The sequence below is a fragment of the Lolium rigidum genome, chromosome 3, assembly GCF_022539505.1.
Source record: "Lolium rigidum isolate FL_2022 chromosome 3, APGP_CSIRO_Lrig_0.1, whole genome shotgun sequence".
Classification (NCBI taxonomy): Eukaryota; Viridiplantae; Streptophyta; class Magnoliopsida; order Poales; family Poaceae; genus Lolium; species Lolium rigidum.
Genome location: NC_061510.1, coordinates 171,354,514 through 171,363,936, shown reverse-complemented (window position 1 = coordinate 171,363,936; position 9,423 = coordinate 171,354,514). Strand labels below are relative to the sequence as shown.

Here is a 9,423-nt window from a genome sequence, read left to right as displayed (position 1 = left end):
ACCTTGGTGCTTCGCCGACGATGATGGAGATCATGCCCGTTGTTGATGGAGATCATGTCCGTGCTTTGGAGATGAAGATCAAAGGCGCAAAGAAAAAAGGGCCATATCATATCACATATGAACTGCATGTGATGTTTATCCTTTTATGCATCTTATTTTGCTTAGATCGCGACGGTAGCATTATAAGATGATCCCTCTCACTAAAATCTCAAGATAATAAAGTGTTCATCCTTAGTAGCACCGTTATCAAGTCTTATCGTTTCGAAGCATCTCGTGATGATCGGGTGTGATAGATTCGATAAGTACATATAACGGGTGCAAGACAGTTTTGCACATGCGGATACTAAGGTGGCCTTGACGAGCCTAGCATGTAAAGACATGGTCTCGGAACACGTGATACCGAAAGGTAGAGCATGAATCATATGATTGATATGATGAACACTTTGAGTGTTCGCCATTGAAATTACATCTTGTCTCGTGATGATCGGGCATAGGTGTGATGGATTTGGTTCGTGTGATCACTAAGACAATGCGAGGGATATTGTTTTGAGTGGGAGTTCACCTAGATTTTTAATTATGTAGAATTAAAATTTGAACTCAATTTGTCATAAACTTAGTCTATACTATTGCAAATATGTTGTAGATATGACGTCCTCTATCAATTTTAACCAGTTCCTAGAGAAAGAAAAGCTTAAGAGCAACGGTAGCAACTTCACCGACTGGTTCCGTCATGTGAGGATCTTCCTCAATGGCGGAAATCTGCAATATGTGCTTGATGCACCGCTAGGTGACCCTCCTGTGAAACTGAAACCGATGAAGTAAAGAATGTTTACATGACTCGGAAAACTCGGTACTCTCAAGTTCGGTGTGCCATCTTATGCGATGCGGGATCCGATCTTCAAAAACGTTTTGAGCACCACGATCCTCATGAGTTGATAAAAGAGTTGAAGACTATTTTTGAGACTCATGCGGCCGTGGAATGCTATGAAGCATCGAAACACTTTTTCAGTCTGTATGATGGAAGAAGGCAGCTCCATTAGTGAGCACATGCTCGTTATGACCGGGCATGCGAAGAAACTCGGTGACTTGGGAATAGTGATTCCTAACAGATGGGGATTAATCGTGTCCTTCAATCACTGCCACCAAGTTACAAGAACTTTGTGATGAACTACAATATGCGAGAACATGAACAAGGAGTTTCCTGAACTCTTTGGCATGCTAAAAGCTGCTGAGATTGAGATCAAGAAAGAGCACCAAGTGTTGATGGTCAACAAGACCACCGGCTTCAAGAAACGAGGGCAAGTCTAAAGGCAAGAACAAGAAGAGTGGCAAGAAAGCTGCCACGCCTCCTGTGAAACCTAAGTCCGGCCCTAAGCACGATGCTTGAGTGTTATTACTGCAAGGAGAAGGGACAACTGGAAGCGTAATTGCTCCAAGTATTTGGCGGATCCGAAGAGCGGCCTTGTCAAGAAGAAGAAAGAAGGTATATCTGATATACATGTTATAGATGTTTATCTCACTAGTTCTCGTTCTAGTACACGGGTATTTGATACTGGTTCGGTTGCTCATATTTGTAACTCGAAACGGGAACTAAAGAATAAACGACAAGCTGTTGAAAGATGAAGTGACGATGCGCGTTGGAAACGGATCCAAGGTCAATGTGATCGCAATCGGGACACTTCCTCTACATCTACCTTCGGGATTAGTTTTAAGCCTAAATAATTGTTATTATGTACCCGCGTTGAGCATGAACATTATATCAGGATCTTGTTTAATGCAAGACGGTTATTCATTCAAGTCCGAGAATAATGGTTGTTCTATTTTTATGAATAATATCTTTTATGGTCGAGCACCACAAAAGAATGGCTTATTTCTGTTAGATCTCGATAGTAGTAATACGCATATACATAACATTGATGCTAAGCGAATTAAATTGAATGATAATTCTACTTATATGTGGCACTGTCGTCTTGGTCATATTGGAGTGAAACGCATGAAGAAACTCCATACTGATGGATTACTTGAATCACTTGACTTTGAGTCACTTGATAGATGCGAAGCATGTCTGATGGGAAAAATGACTAAGACTCCATTCTCGGGTATGATGGAGCGAGCTACTTACTTATTGGAAATCATACATACAGATGTATGTGGACCAATGAGTGTAGCATCGCGCGGTGGTTATCGTTATGTTCTAACCTTCACAGATGATTTGAGTAGATATGGGTATATCTATTTAATGAAACATAAATCTGAAACTTTCGAGAAGTTTAAGGAATTCCAAAGTGAAGTAGAAAATCAACGTAACAAGAAGATTAAATTTCTACGATCTGATCGCGGAGGTGAATATCTAAGTTATGAGTTTGGCATGCATTTAAAGAAATGCGGAATACTTTCACAATTGACACCGCCGGGAACACCACAACGAAACGGTGTGTCCGAACGTCGTAATCGAACTCTCTTAGATATGGTTCGTTCTATGATGTCTCTTACTGATTTGCCGTTATCATTTTGGAGTTATGCATTAGAGACAGCCGCATTCACTTTAAATAGAGCACCATCAAAATCCGTTGAAACGACGCCGTATGAATTATGGTTTAATAAGAAACCTAAGTCTGTCGTTCCTAAAAGTTTGGGGTTGCGAAGCCTATGTAAAAAAGTTACAACCGGACAAGCTAGAACCCAAAGCGGAGAAATGCGTCTTCATAGGATACCCTAAGGAAACTATAGGGTACACTTTCTATCACAGATCCGAAGGCAAGATCTTTGTTGCTAAGAACGGAACCTTTCTTGAGAAAGAATTTCTCACTAAAGAAGTGACTGGAAGAAAAGTAGAACTCGATGAGATTGAAGAATCTCTACTCGTTGATCAGAGTAGCGCAGTACCGGAAAATGTTCCTGTACCACCTACACCGGCAACAGAGGAAGCTAATGATAATGATCATGAAACTTCAAATGAGACAGCTATCGAACCTCGCGGATCGACAAGGGATCGTGCCACTCCAGATTGGTATGATCCTTGTCTAAATGTCATGATTGTGGATAACAATGATGAGGACCCTGCGACGTATGAAGAAGCGATGATGAGCACAGATTCCAACAAATGGCAAGAAGCCATGAAATCCGAAATGGGATCCATGTATGATAACAAAGTATGGACTTTGGTAGACTTACACGATAGCCGCAAGGCTGTCGAGAATAAATGGATCTTCAAGAGAAAAACAGATGCCGATGGTAATATTACTTGTCTATAAAGCTCGACTTGTCGCAAAGGGTTTCCGACAAATTCAAGGTGTTGACTACGATGAGACTTTCTCACCTGTAGCGAAGCTAAAATCTGTGAGGATTTTGTTAGCAATAGCTGCATTTTTCGATTATGAGATTTGGCAGATGGATGTCAAAACGGCGTTCCTTAATGGAGACATTGAGGAAGAGTTGTATATGGTACAACCCAAAGGTTTTGTCGATCCTAAAAATGCTAACAAAGTATGCAAACTTCAGCGTTCAATCTATGGACTGAAGCAAGCATCGAGAAGTTGGAACCGACGCTTTGATAAGGTGATCAAAGACTTCGGGTTTATACAGTGTCATGGAGAGGCCTGTATTTACAAGAAAGTGAGTGGGAGCTCTGTAGCATTCCCGATATTATATGTAGATGACATATTATTGATTGGGAATGATATAGAACTATTAAGCGAGTGTAAAGGGTTATTTGAATAATAGTTTTTCAATGAAAGACCTTGGTGAAGCATCATACATATTAGGCATCAAGATTTATAGAGATAGATCAAGACGTCTAATAGGGCTATCACAGAGTACATACCTGGACAAGATTCTGAAGAAGTTTAGAATGGACGAAAGTAAGAAAGGATTCTTACCTATGTTACCAGGCAAGGTCTTGAGTAAGACTCAAGGACCGGCTACGGCAGAAGAAAGAGAAAGGATGAGTCAGATCCCCTATGCCTCGGCAGTAGGCTCTATCATGTATGACATGCTATGTACAAGACCGGATATAGCACATGCTGTTAGTTTGACTAGCAGATATCAAAGTGATCCAGGGATAGAACACTGGACAGCGGTCAAGAATATCCTGAAGTACTTGAAAAGAACTAAGGATATGTTTCTTTGTTATGGAGGTGACCAAGAGCTCGTTGTAACAAGTTACACCGATGCAAGTTGGAACACTGATCCTGATGACTCTAAGTCACAATCTGGGTACGTGTTTATATTGAATGGTGCTGCAGTAAGTTGGGCAAGCTCGAAGCAGTGCACGGTGGCGAAATCCTCAACAGAATCGGAGTACATAGCGGCTTCAGAGGCTTCATCAGAAGCGGTATGGATGAAGAGGTTCATTGTAGAGCTCGGTGTGGTTCCTAGTGCATTGGACCCACTAGTCATCTACTTGTGACAACATGGGTGCCATCGCCAATGCACAAGAACCAAGGTCACACAAGAGGCTGAAGCATATCAAGCTGCGTTACCACTCGATTCGCGAGTACATCGAAGATGGAGAAGTAAAGATTTGCAAAGTACACACCGATCCGAATGTAGCAGATCCGTTGACTAAAGCTCTCCCTAGGGCAAAGCATGACCAACACCAGAATGCCATGGGTGTTAGGTACCTTACAATGTAATCTAGATTATTGACTCTAGTGCAAGTGGGAGAGCTGTTGGAGATATGCCCAAGAGGCAATAATAAAAGTGGTTATTATATATCTTTATGTTTATGATAAATGTTTATATACCATGCTATAATTGTATTAACCGAAACATTGATACATGTGTGATATGTAAACAAACAAAGAGTCCCTAGTAAGCCTCTTAACTAGCTTGTTGATTAATAAATGATTAGTTTCATAATCATGAACATTGGATGTTATTAATAACAAGGTTATATCATTGTATGAATGATGTAATGGACACACCCAATTAAGCGTAGCATAAGATCACGTCATTAAGTTATTTGCTATAAGCTTTCAATACATAGTTACCTAGTCCTTATGACCATGAGATCATGTAAATCACTTATACCGGAAAGGTACTTTGATTACATCAAACGCCACTGCGTAAATGGGTGGTTATAAAGGTGGGATTAAGTATCCGGAAAGTATGAGTTGAGGCATATGGATCAATAGTGGGATTTGTCCATCCCGATGACGGATAGATATACTCTGGGCCCTCTCGGTGGAATGTCGTCTAATGTCTTGCAAGCATATGAATAAGTTCATAAGAGACCACATACCACGGTACGAGTAAAGAGTACTTGTCGGGAGACGAGGTTGAACAAGGTATAGTGTGATACCGATGATCAAACCTCGGACAAGTAAAATATCGCGTGACAAAGGGAATTGGTATCGTATGTGAATGGTTCATTCGATCACTAAAGTCATCGTTGAATATGTGGGAGCCATTATGGATCTCCAGATCCCGCTATTGGTTATTGGTCGGAGTGAGTACTCAACCATGTCCGCATAGTTCGCGAACCGTAGGGTGACACACTTAAAGTTCGATGTTGAAATGGTAGAACTTGAATATGGAATGGAGTTCGAATATTTGTTCGGAGTCCCGGATATGATCCCGGACATCACGAGGAGTTCCGGAATGGTCCGGAGAATAAGATTCATATATAGGATGTCATTTTATGTGAATAAAATGATGCGGAAGGTTCTATGGAAGGTTCTAGAAGGTTCTAGAAAAGTCCGGAAGAAACCACCAAGGAAGGTGGAGTCCACATGGGACTCCACCTCCATGGCCGGCCAACCCTAGTGGGGGAGGAGTCCCAAGTGGACTCCCCCTTAGGGGGCCGGCCACCCCCCTTATGGAAGGTGAAATTCCCACCTCTAGTGGGAGGGAAGGTTTCCCACCATATGGAAGGTTTTGGGTTCGGGTCTTATTCGAAGACTTGTAGTCCAACACTTGGGGCTTCCACCTATATATAGAGGGCCAAGGGGAGGGGGCCGGCCACACCAAAGCCACAAGCTTGGCCGCCCCCCATAGTGGCCGGCCACCCCCTCTCCCCAAACCCTAGCGCCCCGCTCCTCCACCATATCCCGCACGCTTAGCGAAGCTCCGCCGGATTTCTCCACCGCCACCGACACCACGCCGTCGTGCTGTCGGATTCAAGAGGAGCTACTACTTCCGCTGCCCGCTGGAACGGGGAGGTGGACGTCGTCTTCATCAACAACCGAACGTGTGACCGAGTACGGAGGTGCTGCCCGTTCGTGGCGCCGGAACCGATCGTGATCAAGATCTTCTTCGCGCTTTTGCAAGCGGCAAGTGAACGTCTACCGCAGCAACAAGAGCCTCCTCTTGTAGGCTTTGGAATCTCTTCAAGGGTGAGTCTCGACAATCCCCTCGTTGCTACCGTCTTCTAGATTGCATCTTGGCTTGGATTGCGTGTTCGCCGTAGGAAAATTTTTGTTTTCTATGCTACGTTATCCTACACATGCACCTTTGTTGCCTTCCGTGCTCAAATAATTGTGTCCTTCACAGCAAATCAAAATCTTTGGTAATGCCCTATTTAAAACCATGTCACCTGGCACCCAAATAGGAGCCATATTCAGCCTAGGAACACTCTCAGTAGTCTCATGTTTGAGGCAACACAAATAAGCCTACAAAGTAAGAAACAAAATAATAAATATCGAGAAGATAGGAATACCAGGAGCAGCAGCGCCGTCAAGAGATCGAGAGCTTAAAGGAGAACACAACCTAGTTGATGTGGTAACCAACCCAAAATAGCAACAATCGACCCGAAAAAAAATTGTCCCTTCCTTCTTGCTCCCTTCCACATTGGAGTCCGTCTGGTCTGCCGAGGCCGCGGCGCCTCCCACACCAGGGCACCCTCACATCCAAGTTCTACAGGTAGAAAACTTCGCCTCAGTACTAACATTGCTTAAAATTTGGAATCAGTAAATGATACAGATCTTCAACAAACCATGCAAGCTAAAAGAAAATAATCTAGTACCTCGACCATTTCCTTCTAATAATTGTCACAAATACATGACTGTGCTTATAATTCAGGTCTCAAATGACCTAATAACCCTCAGATTTTCCGAGAGGGGTGCCCCGCCTGCTATCAAAACATGCTTGATTGTGTCATCAAAGGAAAGAGTAAGCTCCGGCAAGAACATAATGGTATGTACTGTTGTGATTTTCTTAGGATCATCATATCCTTTACACTATAGTAATTTCATGGAGAACATATAAGAGGTTTTACCTTGGCGAGTCCAACGAAGTTGATGGGTAGCAATTTGGATGAGGCCTCCCGGTGACAGGTCAGAGCTCTTCAAGCGGGGTAGCAACTTTGCTCTTGCTCACCAGTCACCACTTGCAACTTCGGCAGGCCGTGTCAAGCTTAACCTGCATCCAGGAAAAGGTCACAAATCAAATTTCACCTAGCTGTATAAAATGACCCTCATCATTTTAGCAACTAAAACCAGACAGTGCAAGCCCATGTCTAAGCAAAATCAAATGAGAAGATCAACCTGTAGAAGGGCATGCAAAGTTATAATCTTATATATCTCTGACGGTGGAACTGGACAGTAAAAAATCATTCAGGCGATATGACTACCCATTAGGAAATTATATATAGCAAAAATATGATATACATTCTAAAGTAAAAAAAGAATACGCTTAAGGAAAAGCCAACATCTCCTGAGGTAATCATAGCTATCAGTGAAACCAGGGATATTGTAAAAAAGGAATGTCCATTCCTGATTTTTTTGGTAATTTCAGTCGTATTTTTAAGCATTGAGGTCATCATGTAACCACACATCCCCATCTCTGAGTCTCTCCATATATAGTCTACATAATAACACTATTGTGAATCCTCTGTTACATAAAATTATTATTAATCTACCAAGGGTGAAAAAGGCAGATATAATCCATCATATTCACAGTAATTTGTGATCTTTCTAGTCCTTTTTTTGTACACCGGACTCTGTATACAAATTTGTCAACTATGTAATGATCGGCCTCATTTATTCTCTTATACCTAACAGAAGCGAGCTTGAGGAGAAATCAAAACAGGCCACTGCCGAAATCCCCACAAACTAAAAACTGCAATAGGCTATCTGTACAAAATACGGTGTTCTGAGCGAGCAGGTTGTACATGGGAAGCTCCCCGTCCTGAGAGGAAGAGATGGCTATGATTTTCTATGTACCCATGCGTGGCTGAGCAGATTCACCATCATGGCCATGCGAAAAAAGAATTAAAGTGGGAGGAAAACGAGAATAAAGAGCTCACATGGGGAAGTAATATTGACGAGAGACGAGATGCTGATGTGCTCCGGCGAGTGGCCGGCGCGCTCGTCGCTGCTCCTCCACCACCGTCCCAGTGTCGCCCCTCGCTGCTCCTCCACCTCCGGCTGGCCCGTCTCCGGCCGCGCCCATCGCCTCTGGTCGTCGCCGGAGCGGATCCGCCCCGTGCCGACCCGTCTTCGACCGCGCCCGGCACCTCCAGTCGCCACCGCCACGGATCCGCCCCGCGCGAGCCCGTCGCCTCCCGTCGTCGCCGGAGCGGATCCACCCCGCGCCGGCCCGTCTCCGGCCGCGCCCGGCGCCACCAGTCGCCGCCGCCGTGGATCCGCCCCGCGCGATCCCGTCTCCGCCCGCTCCCGCCTCACCTCCACCCGCCGCCACCAACGCCACCAACCGAATCGGCCTCCCAAGCCGTGGTGACCCCCTGCGGGCACCTCCATCGCTCAGGCTGTGTAATATCCCAGGTATTGGGGTTACAAAAATAGAGGAAACAGATGTGTGCATTGCATTCATGCATAGAAAATCTGGGGAATTTTCGCGCTTTAAAGTAAAACAGATCACGATGAATCGAAGTTTCACTTGACCTTGGTGGAATTGAAGTAGCTCATCAAGTCAAGCGCTATAAACCTCAATGTGACTTGGTTAAAACCTTGTTTTGGGTAGAGATGATTTGATCTAATGGGTTAGATCAAATGGAATTAAAACTAACACAACAACAAATATTAAACAAGGATCAATTGATTGATCTTATAAAAGATCATAATATGGTAACCTTTACCCTAACATATGAACATCTATTCAAATTGAAATCAAGTAACAATAAACCAGAGAAACTATTCTTGACTTATCTTCTCCATGTCTTAAACAAATCCATGATCCTACCATGAATCTCATGGTATTCATTTTACTTCATTCTTGGAAACATGACAGGGAGATCAACCCTAGAAGTATATACTCTTCTCTATTCCAGAATTATTATACATCAAACCTAGAGAGGTGAGAGTTCAATATCCTTTATTAGTGAAGCAATGGCAGACCTTGAAGCAAACCTTGGATATATATATCCAAGTGATCACAACATCATCTTTAAGAAGAACCCTAGGATATTATTCAAGATATTCCCTAGAGAGAGAAACCATTAATGTTAAACAAAGAAATTGGTGA

At 43.3% G+C, this 9,423-nt stretch overlaps 1 long non-coding RNA gene across 2 annotated transcripts; it reads right to left on the bottom strand.

Moving 5' to 3' along the window:
- Positions 1-6,768: 6,768 nt before the first annotated feature.
- Positions 6,769-8,523, bottom strand: LOC124698639. Of its 2 annotated transcripts, none has more exons than XR_007001035.1 (4): positions 8,246-8,523; positions 7,217-7,359; positions 6,965-7,072; positions 6,769-6,855 (listed from the first exon to the last, which is right to left on the bottom strand). It is a non-coding gene; the product is annotated as an uncharacterized LOC124698639 (long non-coding RNA). The 2 variants fall into 2 exon arrangements; XR_007001034.1 differs by having other exon boundaries at positions 6,965-7,069.
- Between the last annotated feature and the right edge of the window lie 900 nt (positions 8,524-9,423).